This window comes from Bactrocera tryoni, chromosome 1 (assembly GCF_016617805.1).
Source record: "Bactrocera tryoni isolate S06 chromosome 1, CSIRO_BtryS06_freeze2, whole genome shotgun sequence".
NCBI classification, from domain to species: Eukaryota; Metazoa; Arthropoda; class Insecta; order Diptera; family Tephritidae; genus Bactrocera; species Bactrocera tryoni.
In genome coordinates, this window is record NC_052499.1 from 71,371,525 (window position 1) to 71,395,934 (window position 24,410).

Consider the following 24,410-nt stretch of genomic DNA (forward strand, 5'->3'; position numbering starts at 1 on the left):
ACAAGAATGCGACTGTCAGCAGAAAATTGCATATGCCACACGCATTCCGAGAGCCGCAAAGCAAAAGCGGTGGAAAATCTAAGCAAAAGCGCAGAAAGAAACTGAAAATGAGAAAAGCGAAACATTTGCAAATCCACAACCACTTTTCGGGACAGCGACATGCCTTCGATGATAAGCGCAAAGAGAATGAAAAAGCTGTCGACCAAAAATAATAACAGCACATGTGAGCGACAGCAAAGCAGCCAAATCGCCTTAAGACGCTAATCGCCGTACAATTGCATTTGCTTTATTGTTCTTTTAGGCCGCAAAAGGCGAGGCAGTTTTGCAAAATTCAAAGTATGATTAGTCAAAAAAATATTGTAGAGGAAGAAAAGGTGTGCAGCTAAAAGCGTTTGTCATAACTGCGTAGGAGTTATAAGTAGCGCATAGTTTGGCTATTGCATTGCCAAAGCAGCGGTCATCTGTTTGATCACATTTCTATGCCTCAAATATATTCACAATTATGACTTCTGAGTCTTTTGGATCTGCGAAATACGTAATGCAAAGGGATAATTACTAAGAAAAAGGGCAAAGGCAAATTAATCTATCACTAAAAGAGATGGGAAGCACCTTTCGCTAAAATCATGTGGCATTACCTTCTTCACTGAACTGACATAAGCCATTTATTCTTAATAATTGCTTTCGTACTCCAATCCAATTTCAGAACTTCTTAATACGTATTGAGATCTTCGTGCGATACTCTTAAGTATTCTATGATATACTATATATAATCTCTACTTAAACACTCCAAAGACAACTGTATCTATACTCGTATTCTATTTTACTCTGCCTCCAAGCCGGTGCGACATGAGTGTACTAAAAAAGTATGATTTATGGAGGTGATAGATCATTAGACATCAGTATTTATTTTGCCGCCTTCAAAATAATCCCTACCAGATGGAACTGAGTGGCTACAATTAAGGAGGCTGTAACTCAAAAACTGTTAGAGGTATCGATTTGAAATTTTAGTATGTTATTTATGAATATATAGCCTATCGATACCTTTAAGAATAAAAAATCAAGTTTTATTGAAATTTTAAACTAGGGGTTCAACAGACAAGGCATAGTTTCTAAGCCAAGAACAATTTTATTTAATACACTATTTTGACCTCACCTAACATGCCTAATATTGTAGAAACTTTCTCCCAAATATACATTCGGATTACAAATAGAATACTTACTTGAGTTTTACAGTAAAGATCTCTATACGTTTAGTTAGTCTTAGAAATTCTCCAAAATGTGTGTAGAATGCAGTTGTCACTGGAGCTGGAAGGAAAGAAAGTAAAATAATCATTTATTAACCATGCATTGTTGTTGTCTTATTTTATATATTGAATAAATTATATTAAGTTGGGACACACGCCCGCAGGAAATGTCTAGAGCAAGGTGCCAGGGAAACAATGAAGCAGCTCTTGTGCACTTGTTCCGCGATGGCAAGATTACACTGTAAGCATCAGGGCTCCCCATGGTATGATACACTGGAAGAGGTGTCGATCGTGAAGCCACAGAGTCTGTTGAAATTCGCGTCATACGCAGGTATCCTGAAGGATGACTACTTCTCTTGAACCTAGCTACTGAACTCCCTCTCGTATCGCAAAGAACCAAAACTGGTCTACGAATGGACCAAAATATGTCTATGCATGGCTTATTGGCCTATCAGATTAACCTAATCTATATAAAGTTTGTCATGAAGTTTGTAAGACCCAGAACATGAAACAACTCCATAAAATATCGATGTATATGCTATGTAGCCTGGGTATACACGTACTAGTCGCGCAGTTTTTCAGATATCGATCAGAAATTAGCATTAGTCATTTTCTCCCTAGGAAGATTTTTTCTTTGTAGAAACCGCCATTTTACAAACTGAACTATCAAAATTAAGACTTTTTATGGAAAGTTTTCTGTAGCTTCAGTGTAACGGGAGTTAACGTATTTTTCTTACTTTTTTCCAAGATCGAAATACTTATATTCCGCTATTGTCAATTTTTCGAATCGATTCCAAACTCTTCCGCTTTCTTTATGAATAAGACATCTTCCTAATATTAAAGAGATAAGTGCCACTTCACTAATTCCTCCAAAAAAGTAGATCTGAGCATTTTGGTTGTTGTTATTTCCACTTGCGAGTCATACAAGTAACAGGAGGACACTAAGTGGTACTCAACAGAAACACCGGTGGATTATATAGTTGAATTATATGTATATACAAATATTTTTGAGATGGCATGAGATATAGTATATAAAACGTAAAACAACAACTGCAAACTTGCATACGGCAGAGCTGGCAGCCCAAGCAGTTTTAAGTCAAGTTGACTTTGGTCCATTTCCAGCGGAATACTGCAGAAAAAGACAAGGATAAGAAACACAACGTTTAAGAAAAGGCGAAGAGATAGAGAAGAAGAAGGTAATGCATGTGACAGAAGCAAGAGAAATAATTCAGCAGATACTAGCCACTCGCTATATGTTTTACGGCAGGTTACGTAACCATGTTGTGCGTGTGGATATTAAAAATCTGCAGAATATGTGTAAGTGTTCGGCTTTTGTGTGCAAGTATTTCATGTGTGAAATGGTGCCGCTCACGCTCACATGTCTTACCATTTTCTGCATTGTTGACTCACAAAAGCCAACACCAACTACAACCAACGCCATTGTATTACAAGCGCATTCGTAGCAAAAGCGAAGATGCTTCGAACGATAGCCTGGGCGATTTGGCGTTTGCTTTGCTCGAATTCGAGAGGCGGAGCGCACTTCAAGCGGCCAGCGATTGTCATTTTCCGCCACTGGAGAGCAGCCGCCGTAAGAAGAGGCAAGGATTCTTAATATTTGGACAAAAGAAAGAGCAGCTTGCATGCCACCTCTGCAATTGTCGAAGAAGTTCGATCTGACATATTTACGCACACACTCGTACATGTGGTAGTTATAACATAAAGGGGAATATGTAATGAGAAGTGTTACAAAGAGTTCGAACTAAAATATGAATGCTTAACTACTGCTAGTTTCATCAAATATTTATTTTAAAATAAATTGTTGGACTGATTTTCTTTGTGCCTATAAATTTGATACAAAAACAAAAAAAAACGATAGCTATGGCTGCACCATAGCTATAACAACCTTAACTGGTGCATTTTTTTATAGCGTGAAAGGTTGAAGAAAGATGTTTATATTGATTTTCATCTGTCATTTAACAGGGCAGCAATTAGCTATAGTAGTCCGATCTGAACAATATCATAGGAGATTTTAGCGTTACTTGAGGTAATAATCTGTGGCAAATTTCATGACGTTACCTTGTCACATGAAAAAGTTTTCCGTATAAGAACTTAAGATTGATCGGTCAATTTGTATGACAGCTGTTGCTATATGGGTCCGATCCGAACAGTTTTTCTGGAGATTATAGCATCATCTTGGGTTATAATCCATTCAAAATTTCGTGAAAATACCTTGTCAAATAAAAACGTTTTCCATACAAGGACTTGAGTTTGACGAATTTGTATGACAGCTATATGCTACAGTTGTTAGATCTGAATACTATTTTCGGAGATCACAGCAATGCTTTTTATTCTAATTTGTGTAAAATTTCTTGAAGATACATTCGTCAGAAAAAAATTTGTATGGCAGCTATATGCTATAGTACTTCGATATTGGCCGTTCCGACAAGTGAGGAGCTTCTTGGTGAGAAAAGGGCGTGTACAAAATTTTAGTTCGATATCTCGAACCCTGAAGGCCTAGTTCTCATATATACAGATACATACCGATGGACAGGCGGACACACAGAAGGGCATATGCTGGACCCATTAACGCAGCTCATAGGCTTTCTACAATACGCGTGATAAGTGCTTTCCGAACCATATCAAATGACGCTGCTGCGGTATTAGCCAGTATGGCGCCGATTGTCATCGAGGGAGACAAATTCGCGCGCATATTTCCAATTATCGGAGAGGTCTACAGCAGCAAAAAGAGAGGAGAGAATCAGAAGCATCACAATGTGGCAGCAACGGTGGCAAACTTCATGCAATCTACGGTGGGCCCACAGACTGATTCCGGATATACTATACATTCTCGGCTAGATAGACAACATAAGGACTTGGATTTCTATCGGAGGCAAACACTCAGCGGCCATGGATGCTTTAGAATGTCATCTTGATTTTAGTTCATATTGTCCGACGCGTACGGAGTGTATAGAAGACTCTGGACATGTACTCTATCATTGCCATCGGTTTTCTAGTATAAGGGAAAAACTGAAAACCACACTTGGAGGTAGTCTTAAGGTGGAAAGTCAATCCATACATTTTAGGTGACTTAAATGTATTCAATGAAGTTATACTTAGTCCAGTGGTCCCGTTTGGAAGGCATGAGCACCGGCCAGGAAGAAGGACATGACTAAATCGACTCAGCTCACCAAGTATTTTGAGTAACCACCCTCCAGGTTTTGTTATAGATGCTTAGCATATACCTGAAATTCTACTTTCAAAGCTTGTGTAGATATAAGAAGAAGCAGTGGTCTTATTTCAGAATTCTGTTTGAGGATCTTCTATTTGAAATTAAGATCATTCGTGAATTGAACAGATAGTGCAGAGCGTCTACTATAGTCGCTAGAATAAAAACAAATAATATTAATAATAAAATTAATAATAACAATAAACTTGTTAATGTTTTTAGCGACTCTTATTGTAAAAAGTCAGGCAAATATTTATGGAGTGCGCACACTTATCCGCTTAATTTCCGCCTCTAAACTTAGCATATTTGCATTAAGCAGGCAATAGACGATGCACAAATACTAAAGCACTTAGTGCTTTGTGATACTCAACTTTGTCTTATGCAAATCCAACAGGTTATGGGCTTTTAATGGTTAATACTCGAAAAGATTTTTTCTGATTTTTAAATACTTAACTTAACTTAGTACTTAGCGCTTTCTTCGGCATAAAAGCAGCAACAGTTAAGACCAACAATTGCCCTTTTACGACTTTGCCTCCACACAAACGCACACGCACACACACGGTAGCCACACATAGACACCCACTTTTTAAACTCGCGCTCCACCAGCGCTACCCACACCAGCGCCCGCATCATCAGCGTCATCATCGCAGCTAAACTTTATCACTTGAGCAATGCTTTTAATCGCATTATGCCCGCTCTTTGCTTGAGCTGAAATTGAAGCCATTTTCATTTTCATTTTCATTTTCATTTTAATTTCTCCGTTGTTGCCTTTTTGTTGTTTGTTTCTTTATTTTTTTCGGCACCTTGTCTCTCGAGTTTTATTATGTTTTGTTTGGTTTAATTTTGGCTCCCTCGCACTTGTTTACACCTGCCACGGAAAGTAAATTCAAATAAACCATAAATTTCCATTAACGCTCTTTAAATGCCACATTAAAATTGGCTGGCGGCCGTGCAACCGCTTCGTGGCCCCGCTGCTATCCTCACTCTCGTTCAAGTACCTGCTATCTGTCGGGCAGCTGCTGTGCTGCAGTTACGAGTATTTGCGGCATCGCAATTTCCGGTGTAATTTATGTGACCTTTTCGGTCACTCCGCGCTCTGCCCCCACCCCCGTTCCCCACATGCTAGTGATTATACTTGTGAGGTGCTTTCGTTTTCGAACATTCAAAGTCGCATAATAGCGGTCTTAATGTCTAAGTTTGTTGGCACTTTTCATTTGTTTAACGCATTTCGTGGTTGTTGTTGGTGTTTTTTGTTTTTACTGGCAAGTTAACGCCAAGGCGCTCATAGTACACGCCTCACATTCGCCTTTACAGTAATTTTATGCCTTTCGTAATTTGTGTATTTTACATAAACGCGAGTGTGTGTAGGTGTTTTTGTATAAGTTTGTAAGTATGTATGTGTGTTTGTGTGTTTGTTTGCGTGTGCATATATTTGCTTAGCCGTATCAATTACGCACTGCGTTTAGACACTTAATCTGCATAGCGAGTGCTTTAGAACCGGGCGCGTGGAGCGAAAACTCTTAGTAGTTGCGATTACACTAGTTAACAAAATATTACAATTGAAATATATGTAGCAAATATCAGCCTGAATGTAGGCAACATTTTAATATTTTAATTTTCGATTGTCTACAATAAGGCGTCTTAATTATTGTTTTATCTAAGTATTAAACCTAAAATGACTATAGTAGTAATATTCTTCAAAATTATATTGAGCTTAGAGTACCATACGGTGAAATAAAAAGCTGTTCAGTTTCTAATGAATTTGGTTAAGTTTTATCACAATAATTTATCTATTGGCACTCTAGAATGTCCAATGTCCTCGAATAACCGACGTATTTTCAGTCGGATGAAATTTGGTTGAGGGGTTACTTGGGTTTACGGGTCTCAAAAAATCGAATTTTTTATGGTCTTAATAAATTCTACAGTACCAAAATTTCAAGTATATCAGAGTAATAGTTTCGGTGATACAGCTAAGAAATTGTGCGCTAAGTGCGCCGTCTTTAAATACGTGTTTCTCAAAAGATTTCCCGAGAGCTACTCAAACGATCTTAATGAAATTTTGCACAGCTCTTTAAGATACACTTCTCAAAAACTTGAACGAAGGACTTTTTGTCGGTTAAAACTATTTGAAAAAAAATGTCGCAAAATTTTCACTGAAATTATACTTGTAAGTTTTTTGTAAAAATGTCTGGCTGAAATCCAATTTTCAGTATTTTTTTCCTTTGTTCATGTTCTAAGTTAAGGTTTTAACTAAAATTCGTATTTTTTCACTTTAGGTGATCCTATAAGGGGTTATCTAGAGTTGGCGTCGCAATGGCTGAGCTTAAAATATTTTTTTCCAAGAAATTCAGAATTTTTTTGTTAATAGTGTATGTTTGTAACAATAAAAAAAGGTAATAATATTTTTAATGTTTTAAATGAGAAAAAAATTGTTGAAGAAAAGGCTGTTTTTCCCCAAGAAAACCCATGTAATTTCTCAAGGCTAATCTTCCCACCAAGCTCATGGGTGATCGGACATCTATATAGATTAATCTAAAGTAAAAGAATAATGATGTCATTGCTAACGATGTCATGCATTTCTGGACAAAGCCAGTATTGCTGCTCTGCTATCAGAGAATTCTTGTACACACCTCTAAGAGGGAAGCTGCACTTGAAAGACGCAATAATGGTTTGGTAGTTTTAAACTATGATGAAGAGCTCCCGATAGAAGACTGCAACAATAAAAAGTCTTCCTCACTCTTTCTTCGATATTTGATTTCCATGAGAACTTCCTATTCATCCCCATGAGCCCCAAGTACTTCATCCTGTCCAACGAATAGAGAATAGGGCCTCCCAATATCAGTATTTTGTGTTCCTAGTAAAAAAAACCAGCTCAGATTTATTAGAATTTATGACTAATATAAACAAGGGTGTTTACGAATTCTCAGTTTACCAAAAGCGTTACGTTGTCCGCTTAAGCCACCTTTGATGCCCTGGGACAACCTTCACACAAAAGTGTCTGGTGTTGAGGGAGATTTTCTGCTTAATGCTTAAAATTATGACAATTCCAAAACCCAAAAAATGTTAGTATTACTATGGGCGAATACAGGTAACCATCGTCATTAGTCAAAATGATACGTTTTGACAAAATGGCGCCTACACAAAAAACGAGCTTTGTTTTTTTGAAAAATGTACACTTCAGTGGCCTTAAAAGACGTAATTAATATCAAATATCTTATATTTTCGATCCCTAGATAAAAAATATATATCATCAGCTAAAGTGCATAATAAAGTAACATAAATTTGCATAAGTTTGCTGGCGAAGGAAAAACGATATAACAGAAACCAATTCAATTGGAAGGACGGAGTCATGTGTAAAAGTTCACGTAAGTGAGGAAAGTTTCCTGATCGCCATTTACTTGGGAGTGGCCAGAAACGATTGTTTTACATATGACTCAAGCAGCTCACGTCTTCCGGTCTTTGACCAAGTATCCTCTGGGTAGCCTAAGAACATCCATTCGAAGGCGAAACATCCCCTACATAGGGTTGTGCGCTGGGCTTGGGACCCGCCACGTAAAAAAACATCCCCAATGAAAAGTAGCAACCAGCCCCGGATGAGAGACCCCCTTTTGATGACGACCATGGCTATGACTTCTTCAACCTGCTGCTGGAAAAAATAATTCGAGCTGCAGAACTTAATCGAATAGGTACAATCTTTTATAAGAGTGTACATCTGCTGGCATATGCCGATAATATTAATATCATCGGCCTTAACACCCGCGCCGTTAGTTCTGCTTTCTCCAGACTGGACAAGTAAGCAAAACAAATGGGTCTGGCAGTGAACGAGGGCAAGACAAAATATCTCCTGTCATCAAACAAACAGTCGTCGCACTCTCGACTTGGCTCTCACGTCACTGTTGACAGTCATAACTTTGAAGTTGTAGATAATTTCGTCTATCTTGGAACCAACGTAAGTCCCACCAACAATGTCAGCCTGGAAATCCAATACGGGATAACTCTTGCCAACAGGTGCTACTTCGGACTGAGTAGGCAATTGGGAAGCAAAGTCCTCTCTCGACGTACAAAAACCAAACTCCATATGCTGCTATAAGATGTAGAGGCATGGACGATGACAACAACTGATGAGTCTCCGTTGCGAGTTTTCGAGAGAAAAGTTCTGCGAAAGATTTATGGTCCTTTGCGCGTTGGCCACGGCGAATATCGCATTCGATGGAACGATGAGGTGTTTGAGATATATGACGACATTAACATAGTTCAGTGAATTAAAAGACAGCGGCTGCACTGGCTAGGTCATGTTGTCCGAATGAACGAAAACACTCCAACCCTGAAAGTATTCGACGCAGGTCCCGCCGGGAGAAGCAGAGGAAGAGGAAGACCTCTACTCCACTGGAAGGACCAAGTGGAGAAAGACCTGCCTACGCTTGGAATATCCAATTGACGCCGCGTAGCGAAAAGAAGAAACGACTGGCGCGCTGTTGCTAACTCGGCTATAATCGCGTAAGCGATTCAATTGAAAGAAAATTAGTATTATGGTTATGAAACGGTTATATATTGGTTATCAGACACTCATATTAAAAAAAAAACAATTTGAGTTTCGGGTATAAAACGGTTACAAATTGGTTATTATATCTGACAGCGATTTTCAATTATTTTTGGATGCTGCACTGGATTGTATTTTAGATGACAATATGTAGAAAGATTGTGTGCACAAGTACAACCCCCTAAATTTATGTATAGGCAGTTTTATTCGAATTTCGAAATTAGTTTCAAAAGCGAAATGCTTCGGAAATCTTGAGACCGTTTCGGATCTGAGCCATTTAGGTAACATGAAAGCTGGCGGCCTTATGAATATTTTTATGGGCAGATATGTTCAAATGAAATAAAAAATATTTCAACAAAATGAGAACCTAATAATAATAATAATAATCATATTAATAAAGTAAACGTAAACTTTTATATGTTGACTAGTGTATCTTCCAAAACACATAAACTTTTCTCAGCACCACATGGGCTGGAAAAATATATTGAATTCAACTCGCGACGAAGAGCATTTGAAGCGGACACTTAGCGACAAAGGCAGCAAACTCGCAACATTCAAAGCGGAAATGAAAAAATAAAATGGAACTGTAAACGCAAAACAAATGAAAAAGTCGCAAATCGCTTTGTAGCAAACACCAAAAACATATAAACGAAACAGACGACAGTTTTCACCTGCGGCAAGTCGCCATCAACATGCAACAAGATACGAGTGTGAGTGTTGTCTTTTTGCTTGCTTTTGTTTTCTCGACTATGCGCCGGTTGCCTTTTCGCTTAGCTGCCTGCTGCAAACGAAACAAAAAGTAATCGAAAGTTCGCAACTTTAAATTGAAGTGAAAACGATGATGATGACGGCGCAGACGATTTGCGATGTGATGGCGTGTGCGTCCGTGTGGCAGGTTGCATGTTAGCAGGACAGTGTGCTTATAGGCGCAACAGTGCGATAACACATGCACACGTGGCAAGGTGGTAAGTAAGGGTGTGTGTGTGTGAATGAGTGTCAGTGGAAAGTTTTGCCGAAATTTCGAATTTCTGCAAAACAATTTTCTTACTTTGCTTATTTCTATGCGGCGCTGTCGGCAGCAACAACTTGCTGCTTGTTATTTTTTTCGTTTCAACTAAAATCGAAAACGCGTTGGCGTCTCAATCACGAATTTTTGACTTGCTGAATTCCGCAAGCCATATGCCCCCAGCCCGTGGGGTTGACCCACCGCATGTTGCTGCTTATCCAAGCTGGCGGCTGTGCAGTAAGCCTGCTGTTCAAATAGTGGTAAAAGTTGTCAACACGCACCGGCTGTGCCGCACTCCATACCGCTCAAGCAAGAGCTTTGGCTGTCCCTCAGCACTCTGCCGCCTATTGGTTTTGCATTGACAGCCATGGCCAAGTCGAAAGTTATATGGAGGCATCGTCAACTTCTCTGGAAATCCTCTTACATACGCTCGCTCAACAACTACAATAATAATAACGAGAAATTCAAGTCCATACTCGCCGGCGCACAGCAACACTTCTCGCAACTTAGTCTCTATTTGCGACAATTGTTGTTGCTTTATTCAATTACAAGCACATTGCTGGCGCACAGAGTGGCGCAAGATTGAGTTTTCACACATACACCACACGAAAGCACATATGTATGTGTGTGTGAGTTTGAGTGTGCACGCTTGAGCGAGCAGTCAAACTGGCACTTGCGCGTATTGGCATTTAAAGCACCGAAAACTTGTACCACTGCAAGGGCACATACACGCAAACACTCAAACACAAAATATGTACTCACACACACACATATCCACATGCGTGCAAATTGCGCTGGCAAAATAGTCAACCAAAACAAGCAATCGCTCAGGTGCGCTCCGCAGTCAGTCGACCAGCAAGTTGGTCTGTTCGAGCAGCTGTGTTGGTCCGCGCCGCCGCAGCAACAACAGCAGCCGTTAACGGTACCAAGCGCGCCAGGTGCTCCTTAAGAAAATTTTGCCCATTATTATTGAAGCGTTTACGCTGCAGAAACTTTCCAAATCCACTTGAAGAACAACACAGCAGAATTTCATCGTCGCACTAACACTTCAGCACACACGCGCTGTGTACTGCTAAGTTGCCGAGGCATAGACACATACTTAAAGCTTACATATGAGTATATGTAGGTAAATGCAAGGCTATACACGCCTACATGTATGCCTTAAGTTGGACATTTTAAGCCACGCGTAGCCACAGATAGCTTTAACGTTAAATATGTTGCACGTAAGGGAGTCCAAAGCTCATATTTCTTGGAGGCGATTGTCTGCGAAATGGCATGGACCAGATGTGATTGTGGAATTGTTGTTATTGTGCTAACAACTAATTTAGATTTCTTTTTGGCTGTTATTATGTTAGCTCAAGTTCAGAAGAATTATGATCATATGAGTTAAGTGAAGATCAGGGTTTGAAGAGAACTCAAGATGTAGGAAGACAAAATAAGATACATTCATTACTCTGTACTTAGTTCAGCCGTGAATTCTGTTACAAAGTTCACGTCTACGTTTGATGAGAAGGGGTTGCCCTTGCTTGGTTGGAGAAAAATTCTTTTAGAAAACAAAAAAATATTTCAAGAGAAATGTATATATCGATCAGATCAATGTCAAGACTTATTGAAGCGATCTTCATATGATATTCCATTCAGTCGACTTCTTAGCAAATCAAGCTCTAGAGCTGCAAGCCCCTTATTTAATAGCACGTGTTCAATGGCCATGAAAGCATTCTTCTACATATGAACAAATTTTTAATGATGCAGAAGTTTTTTCGAGACAACAACTTCTAAGATGTCAAAAATTTTATTTCAAAATTTCATCAAGAGGTGCGAAGCAATACTCTTCCTTCATACCTATGCTCGGTAATATGTTGTAAACTCGCTGAAAGACAGCTTGACAACTGCTGGTAAGCCAGGAAAATACTTTAAGGTGTAAGTCACATAGAGTAAAGTCAGCTGGATGTTCGAAAATCTTGATTTTAGTTATACAGGGGCTAGGCCAAGTTTTCGCTCAAATTTATCTGTTTTAGGCACAAAGATACACTGTTATGAGTAAAAAACGTTCCTTTATTTTCATTGGTATAACTCACATGTTGGCCGATATATTTGGTACAAAGTCACTCCGACAGTCTTTATTATAAGTATATAGGGGCTAAGGGAAGTATTGGTTCAACCCATTTTTGACATACAGACATACCATTATACATACATAACAATATGAAAGGAATGCTACGTACTAATTATCTTAATTTAGTGCTTAGTTATGGCACTTTATATGATTCGGTTAATGACGATTTGTTGGCGAGGCAGTGGTCTGAGTAACCCACATACCAAGTTTCATCGATACATCCCAATTTTTACTCTAGGTACAGGTTGCACGAATGGACGGAGAGACAGATGGTCAACCGGGTTTCAACTTTTCTCGTCAACTTGATCATTTATTTATTATATATTATATATATAACCCTATATCTATCTCGCTTAGTTATAGGTGATACGTACAACCGTTAGGTGAACTAAACTATAATACTCTGTAGCAATATATTGTAAGAGTGTAAAAACGGGCGTATAATGTTAAACACCCAAAAGATTAGATAAAATGGAATGAAATAAGATAAATTCAGATGAGATAAGATAAGACTGTGATTCACTTAATGAAGCTTTGAAGTCATTGACAACTCAAGTTAATAAACTTTGCTCAGAAACTAATCTCTTATGCATGGGTTATGGATTCATTAAAGATAAGAAAGAACGATTTTTCCTCAAAATCATGTATCCTAAACTATGGAGGCCTTGATTAAGGCGAAATATATAACATTTTTTTATGGGTCGTGTGCATCAACCTACTACATATGTTTTTTATACTTGGTTGAATACAGTAAAATAGGGTTTTTAGACTTCAAACGATAAGTGGAGAATACAAAATTAATTTGACTGATGTAAAACTGCTTGCAGCACGACATTAGATATATATTTACTATTTTGCGTGAAAGTAAAATCGTTTTGAGACAATTTCCTTTCTACTCTGAATAAAACACAATACAAAGCTTAATTTCAAGCCCTATTAGTTCAAGTAACTCAAACATGAGGTTGGCAGCTAAAAACAAAAAATAAAAAGAAAATAACAAACGCTCTTTGATCGCTCCTTAAACTGATTTTCAGCAAATATTAATATACACAAACTCTCGCTACCAATATTTTGGTTAAAACTTAATACACTTGTGAAGCATGATACCACAAATACTACTGTGTCTCTTTAAAATCCATTATGCTTGCCACTAAACTGATTAAATTCACTTCTACAATACACGGAACACCCCCTTTATGTCTCGTTGTCATAAATTTAAAATTTTCACCAATTTTGTCAAACTATTTGCGGTTATTTTAATAACTTGAATGCCAAGCCATCATGTAAAACAACCACACATGCACACACCCCTCCCTTACGCTTTGTTGCCATCAAATTCAATTTATTCGCCTTTAATATATTCAAAGCACTAAAGCGTTGCTATCGCCGTGTTCGTCGTCTATGCACTTGCTCAGCTGACAATACTAAATTCTTTGCAACTCAAAACCCTTGAAAAGTTTGCCGCACAACCGCGCGGTTCCTTGCAGCGCCACCCAGCCGTGTGCCCACATCATGCAGCCGAGACGTTGCATTGTTTACAAGTGCCGCATACCTACACAACTCATAGCGACAAACGCACACACACACAGCCCGCCACTATGCGATACCTTTGAACGACTGGGCTCCACACAATGGAGAGCGCGCGCCTTGGTTACGTATACGCCATGTATTGCTGCAACAACCCACATCGAGTGCTCGCTGCACTGCTGGCTGCCTGCTTTTGTTTGTGTTTTTTGCTATCGCGCTTTGTGCAAATATTAGCTTATTTTGTATGCTACACGCGGGCGGCGGGGGGGTTGGTAGCGCAACCGAAATCAATAAATCAAAACCCGCAGCATCAGGCGGCAGGCAGCTGCCGGCTGACACTCAATATCAATAGCGGCATGCATGAATCGCCAAAGTGGCTGCAACACTGCACCCCGCGCGTGCGCTGCCACCTTTCGTATTCTTCCAACAAGCGTAGCATCGTACGATTCACGGTTTGGCGAGTGTGTGGTTGTTGCCGCAGCCGCTGGTTGCTGCCGTTGGTCGGTTACTTAGTCAGTTAGTTGACTTGGCATATGCTAGTGATGGCTGCATATACTTATGTGTTTATGTGTGTGTCTTAGCCTGAATTTGGCACACGAGCGCTTGCAAATGTATATAATATGCATATATATAAATTCAGTTGTGAATGTGTATGTACAGTTTGGCGAAGACATTTTCACTTACACACACACAGACGCATGAAGCTCACCTCTGCGATGGTGTATGCTGCACCACCAACAATGCCACAACACAACATCGTACAGACACAATAAACAAACCAATCTCAATCAACTCAGCCAACCAGGCAACTAGCATCGACGAACGCCGTGAACGTGAACGTCAGGAGCGCCAGGACGTGTCGATGTGTGCTTTACCTCGTTGCGTCCAAGGTAGCGTGGCTTGGAGAACGTTTGCAGTTCGCCTCAATAGACACTACATATGTGCGCATTAAGGACATATTAGTGGCATTAACTCACACACGCAAGTCCTCGCCTACCTTCCTGCATAGTATTTGTATTGGTGTTGGTATTTGCTTGCTATTTGAGTATTAGTATTCGTATTGATATTGCTATTAGTTTGCATACTCTTGGCGTCGCTTTGTTTAGTATTGCCTACTGCAATTTGGGTCATCGGCTAAGCCGCCGGGCAGGTGGGAATGCTGAAGGCGGCGTGCCTCTTCGACTTGCTCTAATCTGTGTGTGAAGATATTTGCATGTCGCCAGACTGGACACCACTGTGACACATAACAGTGCACTTTGTGTTTGTATTTAAGTGTAAGATAACAGATGTCAGCTTGTGATAATAAATGCACTGAATACATATGTATGTGGGGATGTAGAAAAGGAAACTTTTGTGAAAGTAAAATTTGTTTTAAAGCAGCGTATGGTAAAATGTTTGGAATTTTTGACACTTTTGAATTTAAAACACGGCAATATTGGTTCGCAATGTATCTGTAATATATAAATAGTGTTTGCTACCCGTTTGCGCAACCCTAGGTAGAATTTTAAACTTGAATTACGATCAGCCAATCATAGAAGAGTGTTCGAAAATGAAGAATGTTGTTTCGGAGAAAGTTGTGACATTAAAATTCGTCACTTCGGTTCGGTTAACAAGTAAAACTGTTTGAAATACTCATTCCCTTGGATAAAGTGGATTCAAAGAGGCAAGAGCCACTAAGTATGTTTAGTAAGACTTTTGTTTACTTAAAGCTACCTTGCCTAACCATAAATCATATTTTACTTACTACTACACTTGAAGAGAAGACTTGCAATCAAGGTGCTTGTCACAGTCAAACACATGCTCTTAGGCCTAAACTTATTTTGTACAAACGTTCGATTGCTACCGTATACTTCGCCCAGAAATGCCGAAAAGATATTTTTCATTGTAAAAGCATTGCGATATTCCACTTTGAATAATGCAATGTTGTGTTTGGTTTCATAAATGGCTTTAAACTCAATAAGATTACGCCTTTTGCTGAGAGAAAAATTAGATTCCATACTAAGATACTTTTCGGGATATTTTGTGATTTCTTCACTCGATATTGCTTGAGCATACGTCTAAAATAGCCACCGTCGAAAAAATTTACCAATTTCTCTTCGATAAAAGTAAAAAAAAGAAAGCCAAGCCGGGTTCTAAAAAAGCCGCTCCAGAAGGCCATTGTCGCAAGCTTTGGTTCAGGAATCACTCACATAAACAATAATTTGGAATAGTTTGAATTAAACTTAATTCAAAAAGAAGCACGATACATGTGTGCCACATAGAAAAGACCTCAAAAACCGAGTTTAAATCTGCGAATCACCGCCAAATCGCGATAAACTTAATTCATTAATAAAATGCCTGTTGAGGAAAAGTGGATCACTTTTAAAAAAGATCCTGGTCGATTCATACTGACCTGGCGAATAGTCAGTGGCCAAGCTAGGATTGATGGTCAGGATGTTTTTAATATGTGTTTGGGGGTACTAACATTATGAGCAGCCAATCTAAACTCCCAAACTCATAATTTATATGTGTCCGTTCAACAAATGTATCATCTAAAGCATGCAGTCGCCTAGAAACGGCCAGCTTTGGTCAATTTTAGAAGAACTATGTTCCCACAAGACAATACCAGGCCACTCACATTGATATGGGCGCACAAGTAGCTTGAGGACCTTCGTTGGGAGGCCTCTATGTCACCACCTTTGCATCCAAACATGGCGTCAAGTGATTAGTAGCTGCTCCTTTCTATGACGAAGGAGTTTGCTGGTGAAAAAATCAACATAGTTTTTTATCAATAAGGACAAGGCATTCTATGAAAGTGACATTATCAAGTTGACTTCAAATTTATATCAAGTTGTAAACAAAATTTTTGAATATTTAATCTAAGTCGGATCATTCTAACTATGATCATTAAAAACTTCAATATAATACAAATATAATGAATTTCTTTTCATTGGTCAAATAATTCCAATGTACAGTAAAGCGGACTTGTTTTTTTCTTCAACATTTACTACAACCCTCCTACCTTCATCAATTGCAGTCAATTACAGTAACTATGAGAAGTCGCTTGTCACTTGTCATGCGTCTTTTTCTTTCAACTTTTCATTTATTTTTTCTAAATTCCTTATCGATTACAATTTTTAATTAAGACACGCTCATTATTGAAAACTCAATATCTTTCAGCAGTTTTGACGAACGCCAACGAGTATGCGAGTCTGTTAGCTGCCAATGCTCTTATCAATGCCATTAATTTCCATTTCACCATCTATTATTAATGTCATTTATTGAACAATGTTCTACTCTAATTATTCTTTGATAAGGTGACCAATTAAGCAAACTTTTGCCCGCGTAGCTCAAGTACCTTTCCAAAGCAGTAATTTCATATTGGCAAATAAAATGCTTGGGCTCCTGAAATAGTTAATACGAGTGAGGTCCTTTTACTTGCTTTCCTTCTTACTTCTACTTTTCCTTCGCTATGTATACATCTGTATTCGCTGATAATCAATGTGGACTAGGATTAATGATGTCTTATTACATTCTTGGAAAGTTCTCATTTTTCATATTGAAGGTGAAAGAGAAAAATAAAAAAGGTATAAATAATAAAAATGAAAAGAGATAAAACACCGAAATCAAATAAGAAACTGGTTTATCTATACATTCGATCATTGGGATACATTCATCTTTTTGCCATTTTCTGCTGCCTCATCTTACTGAGCAATTATTTCGGTGCAGATCTGCGTTTCGATTACTTTTACTTACACACGCACACACATTACATTAGTGCACGCAGACGTTTCATATACTATAATATACTTATAGCTACATACATATCAAGTGAGAGTGGAAGCTGTGCCTGCGCCACATAATACCTGATATTCGTTGGCGCTCGACTAGAGGCAAAAGCCTTTCTCTGCCATGCTTTTTATTACCTTCCTTGTGTGCGTTCAATTTTTCGCAATTATCGAAGCAGCTGAGAAATGCTGAAAGCACAACCGAAAATCGAATGTCATTTAACGTTGCCATATTCTCAAATTTCACTGTAGTGGCTAACATATTGATTTATGCCAACTGTTTGGTGGGAGTATTGCTCCTTTGGATGTCAGACTACCACACCACCACACCCAACTCACGTGTTGAAGCATACGCACACTCATATTTATATATATAAACTTACAAGACATGAGTCTGAGATTTAAAATGGATATAATATATGTATGTATATGTTTATATCCCAGCAAGTTGAAAATTGCTAGAAAGTTACTGCTTTATTCCTGAAATAGACCAATTTACGGATCTTCTTTTATTTTACATTCTATAGATTGACAGAACTCAAATATTCTAACATTTATTCTAATGTTTTGTACCTACTCCGCAAGGAATTACTATAAGATTGATAAATTTAAGGGGTAAGAGGCCTATAAAAGACAAATATTGGGAATTAAACCAAAAAATGTCATATCAATTAGAAAAAATAAAGATAAAATATTAAACTCAAATTTTTAAGAAAATAATTTAATATTTTTCAAGTTGCTTCAATTATGAAAAAAATGGTATTGGAAGATATTTTTCGAAAAATGACCTACGGTCCAAAAAAAAATAAATTGAAACAAGAAAAAACGTTAACCTCGGTTGCACCGAAGCTAAATACCCTTCACAGGTGCATTTCTGTAAGTAACTATGTGTTCAGTTTGTATGGAAGCTATATGCTATAGTTAACGAATCTTTCTTCGGAGATTACATTGTTGCTTTAGAAAATAATATATACCAAATTTCGTGAATATATCTTGTCAAATGTGAAAGTTTTCCATACAAGCATTTGATTCCGATCGTTCAGTTTGTATGGCAGCTATATGTTTTAGTGGTCCGATATAGGCCGTTCCGACAAATGAGCAGCTTCTTGAAGAGAAAATGACGTTTGCAAAATTTCAAAACGATATCTTTAAAACTGAGGGACTAGTTCGTATATATACAGACGGACAGACAGACGGACATGGCTAAAGGGACTCAGCTCGACATACTGATCATTTATATATATACTTTATAGGGTCTCCAACGATTTCTTCTGGGTGTTACAAACTTCGTGTTAAACTTAATATACCCTGTTCAGGGTATAGAAAGAAAAAGGTTTAATTTACCCAACATTTTGGTCGTTGTCGGCTTGCGAAAACTTGATTTTTGAACAAATCAAACAAATTGTAGGTCACTGTATAGAAAACTACATACATACAGAACATGGGAAAAATATGTTGCTGATCGGATAACTTGTCCCCAAGATATAACTTATAAAGATTTAAAAAATACAGTTTTGTGAAAAATATAAACTCGTGGAACTGATTGAATTAACCGAACTGAGCTGTTGTACTTTAGAAGGCTATAACTCAAAAACGGTTTTAGATACAATTTAGTACATTATTTCTAGAAAATATAACCAATCCTAAAATTAACATAAATATTTTTTAATATTACGCTAGGCGTGCCACTTATAATACTAAAAAACTTGTCACCATTGCTGTTAATTCTACATGACTAACAAAAGTGTAATCACTTTTAAATCGGCTTACTTTCAATTTTTGACCATTACCACTTTCCTTTTAATTACGCCTTAACTTATTCCAAATTGTCTTTTAACAGTGTGGCTTTAAACCAGATTTCCACAATACGTTAAGTCCTGGATAAGACCCTTGACAAGTAGATCAAAACCTATCACCAATTTATCGATTTCAAATCCGCTTTCAACAGCACTAACGGCAGCTGATTAGTCGACGCTATGTATAAATTAGGGTTTCCTGCGAAACTCATACGGTTATGAAGAATGATTATGAGCACTGCCATCGGTTCTGTCAACAGCGGGAAGGGCCTCTGCGAGCCGTTCGATACCAAATTAGATTTTAAACAATGCGATCCTCTCTCGTGCGTCTTTTTCAATTAAACTCTTTCAATATAACGCTGTGGCACTGTCTACTGTAAAAATACAATGCTACTGGGGTACGCAGATGATATTAACATTGCAGGCTTTAACAAGAGTAAACCCTTTTTTAGCCTAGAAAAAAAAAAAACGAAACAGGTTGATGATGTAGTGAAGGAAGGTAGAATACAAGGTACCTGGAGGCCAAACACAAAGATTCTTAACAACTGTGGAACTGCGTTACAGGTATACTTGTACCTGTTAAAGACTTTGTATATCTCGGAATTGGCATAAATTCGATCAATAGTCAAAGTTTGAAGATCAAGTGCAGGTAAATTTTATCAACAGGTGCTACATAGGGTTCGGTAGACAATCGAGATGCAAAATGCTCTCTCGACGAAAAAAAATTACACTCTATGAGTCTCACATTATTCCCGTCCTATTATACAGCGCAAAAACATGGACGATGACGACACGAGATGACAGGGCACTTGAAGCATTAGAGAAAACTGCTCCCTGCGAGATTTTTGGAGGCGTCCGCATGAGTAATAAATATCGAAGAAGATAGCACCGCGAACCACATGAGCTCTTCGACGGCATGGATATAGTTATGCGTATAAAAACAAACGTTTGCGCTGCTTGGACTATGTCGTTCGCACGAAAGATGATGCTTAGGGAAAATGTCCTTCGATTCGACACCCATAAGTGGACAATGGAAGCAAGAGCATCAAATTAAAGGAACACGTGCAAAGCGATCTGTCTACTTAGGAAGTACAACTGGCGTGACTTTGCAAATAATAGGGACAACTGGCGAAGTTTTATGTTCTCGAAATAGACCGACCTACGCTAGTAGTGTTAAAAACGAAGAAGGACGAAATTAGTCACAATTTAGAAAATCTTTTTTAAAATTCGTTTATTTTTACTTCACTTGTTGTCTGCTAGTTAAAGCCTAGTAATCAATAATTGTACTTGCTTTACTCTTTCCCCCACTCTTTGCCACTTGTCCAGTGATATTTAAACTAAGTTAAATTTTCTTAATGACACAGTACAGCAGTATTAGATTATTTACAAATCTGATTTTTGTTGCTGTTTTTGTTTTAATTTGATCCAATATATATTATCTTGAGCTATATAGCTTGAGTTAGTTGCTCTTTCTTAAACTAGCCAAGCATTTTTGAGCAGTTCAAAGGTAAGAGATCTGAAAATTACAAAAACAAATTTTCTTACCACCAAATCGGTTCATGCTTGTCCATATTTTTAGCAAATAAAATGTTTTAATATTATATATGCATAATTTATATAGAAATATTTTTTATAATCTCTCTCTAATTAATCAGAAAAAGATTTCCTTCTTGAAAAGTTGTATTCTGTTTGTATAAATTGTAGAAGGATCTTTTATATTCACCCCATATTTATGGGGGAAATGTTTGTTACAAGGAGACTAGCAGTACCGGTGAAACAAAAGTCAAGAAAACTTGTATGTGTACACTTTCGAAGTAAGTAAGTGACTAGTTCAGAACTAGTTGCAAAACATGTCGAATAATTACCAATGGAATATACTATGTATATATTAAAAGAACCAAGGAAAATCACTTATACATACGAGTATGTAACGGCACACGGCCAACGAACGTTGAAAAGCAAACGGAAGAAAAATTAAATTACGTTGAAAGGAAAAATCAAAAACTGCTGCAATAAGAGGCCAGCAAACGCAATTGGCAGGCAACGCATTGTGTACGAAGACGGACGGGCAGGCGGCAGCCAGCAAGCGGACGCATGTCGGAAGTGGACGCGCAGCCAGCTAGTGGTAGGGGCAACTAAAAAAATAAGGACTTTATTTATGTTGAAGATGAAAAGGACGAAATTAAATTGGACATTTATCAAGAGATTTATTGATCCCATACTGCTGAACTTACCGCACGTCCCGCCCTGCCGTCCGGCAATTGCTTGCAACCTGACAGCTTGACTGCCTGCTTGCCGCGCAAATAAGGAAACTGGCAGCCGTACTGGCGGCAGTACGGGAGAGCGGCCAATGGCATTGCTCACTACTTGAGTGTGGGCGAATTACGCAGCTCATTCCCCACTAACGGTAAAAACGTAGCGGTGATGGCTGCGCACAACGGGCGGTAAGCATGATTGCACCAATAATGTGGGCAATTAAAATAATTCAAACTTTTTCGTGTGTATGCCGAGCATATTTCATGCTATGTGCGCCATTGTTGATATTGTTGTTGTTGTTCTTGCTGTCGATGGGCTTGTGCATGTGAAATGTGAAAAATGCCTTTGATCATGGCATTTGAATGAGTAAGTGAATGCCAATTATTCAAAGTGTTCTACGCGAGTATGTATGAGTGTGTGTATATATGTCCGTGTGTATGTATGCCGAAATTAATGCGAAGTGGCAGGGAGTACCACTTCGTAAATATTTTCAAAAACAAATTAGTTAACAAATTTTAGCTGCCTTTCTCATTATTCTCTCTTAGTGTGAGTAATTACTGCTAATAGGTTAACATTAAACGCATACATTGGTGTTTGTGGCAAGCCTTTAATGCGAGAACATTGCCACGGTCGAATATTTCGTTGCATAAAAATTGTTTCGAACAAAAAAATTTATATTTTCTGACAAAAATTTCTTTAATTTTCATATATTTAGTTTAAAAAAATTAATTATATTGAATCGCTACATTGAAACCAAGTCATGGATAAATGTCGATATGAAATTTTCATCTTAGCAACTAGCTGTGATGGCTATTCTGCGACATAGATTATCTTTTTTAGGGACTGGATATAGTTAGAATTTTCAAAAAACCATTTTTTTCTTAATGTAGATATATTTAAGAACACATAAAAAATTAATATCGTTGAGTTGAATATTTTCGACATTTTGTCATAAAAATTTAAATTGCTTATTCCTTCGATTAGTTACTAGATTTAACACTACTTTTACGAAATCAATTTGGTTTTTAATTTCAGAGGATCCAGTTCAGAGATATCGTGGTCACCCCAAAACATTTTTTTTTTGGGAGGAGCTCCCGGAAATCAGCTGTAGTTCTTTTCCGATTAAATATTTTTACTAAAATTAAGACTTAAAATACAGTTTTTTTGTGTACAAATTTTTGGATTATAAAACTCAAAAGTTTTCTCGATTTTCAGCCGTTTAATTGTATATAACCCCTTAAAAGCTTTCGTCATTGAAAACTTCTTGCTCTCACTTCCCCAAAGCTTGTTTGTTAGACCTCAAGTGCATCATTTATTGAAAAAATCTGCATATAAGGAAAGTCAACAACAGCAACATAAATACTTCATACCCGAGTTATATAAATACACTTGGCGAAACCCTTCGCAGATTACTGGATTTTACAACAAATTTATTTTCTTATTTTCTTTCAATATAAGGGATCGTTTTTTGCATCTCTTGTTAAGCTATGATAACAACTTTCAGCAATTTGACCTCACATAAGGTATTCATAACCACTATAAGAGCAGCAACAGTTATTTCTCAAATTCATCTTGTCTGGAGTGAGAATAAACGACCCTAATAATTTGTAAAACAAGAAAAGAGTAAGGTTGCACCGAAGGTGTAAAACCCTTCACAACTAATATAGATTCTAGACAGGAATTTGAATTGCTCCGTAGTTGTGTATCACAGCTATATGCTATAGTTGTCCAATCTGAACAATTTTTACATAAGAATTACTTTGGATAATAATTTGTACCAAATTTCGTGACAATATCTTATCATATAAAAAAGTTTCTCATACAAGAAATTGATTTCGATCGTTCAGTTTGTATGGCAGTTATACTTATGCTATAGTGAACCAATCGGAGCGATTTCCTCAGATATTACATGATTGCTTTAGATTATAATTCTTGCAAAATTTCATGACATTATCTCGACAAAAGAAAAATTTTTCTATACAAACACTTTATTCCGATCGTTCAGTTAATATAGCAGCTATATGCTATAGTGGCTCGATATCGGTACTTCCAATAAATGAGCAGCTTCTTTGTGAGAAAAGGAGGTGTGAAAAATTTTAGAGCAATATCTCAAAAACTGAGTAACTATTTCGCGTAAATAAAGACGACAGACAGGCGGAAATGGCTAAATTGACTCAGCTCATAGCGCTGACAATTTATATATAAAATGTATAGTATCTATCTCGTTTCCTTCTGGGAGTTATCAACTTCCTGGCGAACTCAATATAACCTGTTCATGGTATGATTCTGATATTCAATGATATATTTACTTATATGTATATATGTCGGTTTGTGTGTATGTGAGCCCTTACATTACTTTTGCTTAATTTATAATTTTAGCTTCATATGAAACAAAACCACGTAGTAAACAAAAAACACAAACAAATACAGAAGAATAAAGAAATCAACTTCATTTCGGCAATAATTCGCAGGACTCTAAAATGTTGCGTATACGCCATGCCGAACAAAAGTAATTACCAGGGCATTAAACACAAATGTAAACAAAAAGGGAATTAAAAATAGGCGCACGGGAAAACGCGTGAAATGTGAGATATTAACCTAAGCACATAAATTAAATTCCAGAAACCTGTGAGTGTGTGGGTGTGTGTGCGAAAATGAGGGCGTGGAACATGAAGCCACGCCACCGTCTATCGGCAGTGGACCGAAAAAAGCAACATTACAGCAGAAGCAACATTAAAACCAGCACTTCGAGAGTAGGTAGGAGTAAAAAATTTCAGTGAAGTTTAGAGCGGAGGTGGGGTGTAGCAAGTGCTTGCCAGGCATTTCGAAAACCCTTGTAATTACAGTGTCATTAGAAAAACGGTTACAAAACAGAAACAAAAACAAAAACAATTATTAAGCTTTTAATCACCTGACGAAATGTAATTAAGCG

At 37.7% G+C, this 24,410-nt stretch overlaps 1 protein-coding gene across 3 annotated transcripts in view; it reads right to left on the reverse strand.

Moving 5' to 3' along the window:
- Nucleotides 1-24,410, reverse strand: part of LOC120766646 — a 361,298-nt gene that overhangs the window by 156,965 nt on the left and 179,923 nt on the right. For all 3 annotated transcript variants that reach the window (XM_040092269.1, XM_040092267.1, XM_040092268.1), the window contains one exon: nt 1,221-1,305. The gene's annotated coding sequence lies outside the window, so the exon portion shown is untranslated. The remainder of the gene's footprint in view (nt 1-1,220; nt 1,306-24,410) is intronic.